Genomic DNA, 4937 nt, shown 5'->3' on the forward strand with positions numbered 1-4937 from the left:
AGACACAATTGACTTTCTGTCCCCTGGAGTTCTCTCTTCTGGGAAAGGACACTGATGGAGCGTGACATTTAGCTTCTTTGAACTCCAGTCCCCTCAGTTGCTAAAATGGGAATAATAGCACTTGACTTACACTGACATTAGAGGTTAGCAGAAGAGGATGAGGGAGTATCGCAGACCATTCTTGCCCAACAGTGATGGTGATTATCAAAATCATCATCCTTGCTGCCCAGAGACACAGGAACAGTGCCACTTATGCCATGCCTCTGTTGCAAAGATATAACACTGTAATTTTTTGTCATGTAGAACCTTTGCACCTCTTTATTTGGGGCCAGGGGAGGGTCTAGTACTTACATGACAGCTTATCTGTGCTGCTTATGGCTATGGATGACGGAGGTACATACAAAACTGCTACATTTTAAAATTATTTTTAAAAACCTATTGAGCTGGGTATAGTGGTATATGCCTTTAATCCTGCACTTGGGAGACAGAGGCAGTTTTCTGTGAGTTCAGGGCCAGCTGGTCTTCAGAGCATTAGTTCCAGGACAGCTGGGACTACACAGAGAAACCCTGTCTAGAAAAACCAAAACAACTACTTATTTTATGTGTATATGTGTTTGTGTATGTGCATGTATGTGAGGAGTGCGTGTGTGAAGGCTATCCACATTGATGTCTTCCTTAATCGCTATCTTTTTTTCAACATTATTTTTAATATTTTAAAATTTTTTATTTAAAAAACTTTTTTTCAGACAGCATCTTTCATTGAACCTGGAGCTCATCCATTTGGCTAGACTGACTGTCCAGAGAACTCCAAGAAAGTATTCCTCTGTCTCCCCACCCCACCCAACATTAGCACTGGGGATACAAACAATCGGTGCTGCTTTGCACTTTTATGTGGGTGTCAGCGGAACCTAAACTCAGGTTTTCATTTGTGCACTTTATCAAATGGGGCATCCTTCCAGCCCCTGACTTTTAAATCTTAATAAGATAAAATTTGATTTCAAGATTTTCTCTTGTTTCTCAGAGTGATAGTGAATGCCTGTAATCCCAGCAATGGAGAGGCTGAAGCAGGAAGATCAGGAGTTCAAGGACATACTCAGCTTATAGGAAATTGGAGGGTCAGCCTGGTTGACAAGAGACTATGTCTCAAAAACAAAACACAACAAAGATTTCTTCTTGCTCAGGATATTTTCCAGGGAGCAAATGGCTAGCTGGGTGCAAGGAAAAGGAATTTGCTTAAGCATCATGAGCCAGGGATGGTGTAATCTCAGGACTTGGGTGGCTGAGACAGGAGAATTGTGAGTTTGAGGCCAGTTTCAGCTCCTTAGTAAGGCCCTGTTGCAAAAAGCTTTCCTACTTAGGTCAGCTCCAAGTGCATATGGGCTGAGAACAGACTTCTTGAAAACGATGTAACATCTCATTTAATAGTATCAGAAAATTGTGTAAATGTCTTAAAGTCAGAAATTTGAATTTCTTCTTAGGGTAAGGTTATGAAATACATTCTTAAAAAATCTATTCTTCATGGGGTTCATATTTTTCCCCATCAAATTTATGTGTTAAAGAAAAAGGTTAATCTTCATTTTCACTTTGACTAGGTTTAGACAGGTCTGGGCAAGTCATTGTGTTTCACAGATGACACCAAGAGGTGAAGACTCTCTCTGAATGTGAATGCTCCCACCCTATGGGATGGGATTCCATGCTGAATAAAAAGCAAAAATCCTGAGCATGAACTTCTCTCTCTCTTCTTCCCCCCCCCCATCTCTCCTTTCTCTCCCTCTCCTTTTTTTTTTTTTTTTTTTCGAGACAGGGTTTCTCTGTGTAGCTTTGGAGCCTATCCTGGCACTCGCTCTGGAGACCAGGCTGGCCTCGAACTCACAGAGATCCGCCTGCCTCTGCCTCCCAAGTGCTGGGATCAAAGGCGTGTGCCACCAATGCCCGGCTCCCTCTCCTCTTTTTATCTCCTCTATCTCATGCTCTTTCCTTTCTCTTCTAGCTACTGTCTCCCCGTCTCCTCTCTTCTCATTCCTCTCTCTCTGGTCTCTGTCTCTTTCTCTACCCTCTATCTCTCCTCTCTGTAATCTTCTCTCACTCTCTCTGTTCTCTACTTTCTCTTCTGTCTTCTCTCTTCTCTCACTCTCCTCTCTCTCTTTCTCCTCTCTGTCTTCTCACTCTCTCCATTCTCCTCTGTCTCTTTAACTCCTCTCATCTCTCTCCTCAGTCTCTCTCTCTTCCCTGTCTCCTCTCTTCTCTCTTTCCTCTTTCTTCTCACTCCTGTCTCTCCTCTATGCTCTGCTCTCACTCCTCTCTCTCTGCTTTCTCTTTCTCTCTCTCTCTCTCTCTCTCTCTCTCTCTCTCTCTCTCTCTCTCTCTCGTTCTCCTCAATATCTACTGTCTCCCTTGTCTCCTCTCTCCTTTCTTTCTCCTCTCTTTCCTCTCGCATCTCTCTCTTCTGTGTTCTCTCTCACTATCTGCCTCTCTGTCTCTCTGTCTCTCACTCTCTGCATCATGTGTGCAGCGCCTAGAGAGGCCAAAAGGTGGCGCTGTATCCCCTGGAACTAGAGTTACATAATCAGTTGTAAGCCACCTTGCAGGCCCTGGGAACTGAAGCTCAGTGTGCAAGTGCTCTTAACCACTGAACTATTTATTTAGTCTCAGGTTTCTGATTTTATACTACATGTCTCTAATAATTTGTTTTTAAAGGCCTTACTATGTATTACTTCTGTTATGATGATGATATAAATATCTTTCATAAAACATCAAATCAGTTTTGGTAGGTCATGGTTTGTTACTTTTCTTTATTTTTTTAATTCAATTATCTATCTGTCTGTATGTCTGTCTATCTATCTGTCTGTCTATCTATCTGTGCATATGTTTGCATGTGTGTGTGCTCCACAGCACATATGTAGAGGTCAGTTCTCTCCTTCCACCTTGTGGATCCCAGGATTGAATTTAAGCCATCAGCCTTGGTGGCAAGTACCTTTACCCACTGAGCTATCTCAATGACCCTTTGCACCCATCTTCATTCCTCATCACCAACCAAATTATCAGATATCCCAGTTGTTCCCCTTGGGTCTGAGGAGCAAAAGTATAGCAATAGTTTTCCTATGTTAACTGCATCAGAATCCACCAGAGAGTTGGATAAAACATGGACCAGTGTGTTTCCAATTGGGCAGGTCTGGTATAGGATCTACTGTGCACACTGCTAGTCAATTCCTACATATTGCTGCTGGACACCCACCTGGAGCTTCCCTATGGCACAAAGAAAAGAAAAGAAAAGAAAAAGGAAAGAAAAGAAACAAACAAACACAAGCCAGCCAAACAACAAGAAGAAAACTATTAGCTGGGGAATAGAAATCCAAGCTCAGGGCTGGCAAGCAAAAGAGGAGGACAGACTTCACTGGCTCCGCTTTTGCCTGTGGCTAGTCTGTAGTTATTTTTTGAGGAGGTGAACTTGATTTAACTGACTCTATTTAATAAGAACTTGTGCTACATAAGGGTTGTGCCACATCTTATTAGATAAGTGCCTGGTTCTGAGAGTTTTCCATTAACTCCTGTGGCCTCTGGGGCAGGAGGACAAATCTTGGGTAAGCTCCTTGAATTGGGAGCTTCATAACCCAAGAGATGGCTGTGACCACTGGACTTGGATTCTCAGCACCCTAAGGTGGTGGCATTGAGGGTAGTTGTGACTTCATGCTGGGAAGCAGCATGCGGGTGTTACTAGAAGAGGCAAAGCTTAGGGAAAAGCACCTTGCCTGGCCTCATAATCCATCAATCATAATTTTTCCTGGTGATAAAAGACACATAACATTTATCCCTTTAACCATTTTTGTTTGTTTTTGTTGTTGTTTGTTAGTTTATTTTCAAGACAGGGTTTCTCTGTGTAGCCCTGACTGTCCTGGAATTCGCTCTGTAGACCAGAGTGAATTTGAACTCACAGAGATCCAACTGCCTCGGCCTCCTGAGTACTGGGACTGAAGGTGTATGCTACCACTACCCAGCCCTTTTAGCCATTTTTAAAAGATGTATTTATTTTCTTTTAAGTGTATAGGTGTTTTGTCTGGATGTATGTATATGTACCACATGTTAAATTTTCTGAAGGAATATATTATGCAATGTGGTAATTACCTCTGTAAATATTGAAAATAGTGAGATTATAGAACATTCAATTAAATTTTGTAAAGCTTTATTTTATGTATGTGAATGTTTTGCATGCATGTGTGTAGTGCCTACAGAAGCCAGAGGGGGCGCTAGATCACCGGGAACTGGAGTTACAGGCTGTTAACTTCTGAGCCATCTGTCCACCCCTTTAACCATTTTTAGTGTACTTTCCAGTTCAGTGGCATTAAGAACACTTAAGAGTACTGTAATCATCACTAAAATCCAGCTCCAGAACTTTTCCATGATTCCCACACTGACATTTTATAATGACTATTGCATATATTTGTGTTTCTGAGATGTAATTCACATGTTGCACAAATTGTCTATTTAAAATGTACAATTCACCCATTTTAGTATTCTCACAGTTGTGCAATCATCCACACAGTTAACTTTAGAACATTCTGTCACTCTAAAACAAATCACTGTATCCTTTAGTCCACTCTCTCTAACTTCACCAGCTAGTAGGGATTACTAACCTACTTTCTTCTCTATGCATTTGCCTGTTGTGGACTTTTCGGAGATGGAGTCATATTAAAAAAAAATGTGTTTTTGTGACTGGCTGTGTTTGTTACCATCCTATCTCTCAGGATCATCTGCATTATAGTATGAACCAACATTTCATTCTCTTCCCACACAGCCCCACCCAACAGAAACTTCCTTTTCCACTTGATTAAGCAACCCATCCATCTAGGTTTCAAGCCAGTGAACAACATGTTTCTTTTCTTTTCCTTCCTTCCTTCCTTTCTTCCTTCCTTTCTTTCTTTCTTTCTTTCTTTCTTTCT

Source organism: Cricetulus griseus, chromosome X (genome assembly GCF_003668045.3).
Source record: "Cricetulus griseus strain 17A/GY chromosome X, alternate assembly CriGri-PICRH-1.0, whole genome shotgun sequence".
Classification (NCBI taxonomy): domain Eukaryota; kingdom Metazoa; phylum Chordata; class Mammalia; order Rodentia; family Cricetidae; genus Cricetulus; species Cricetulus griseus.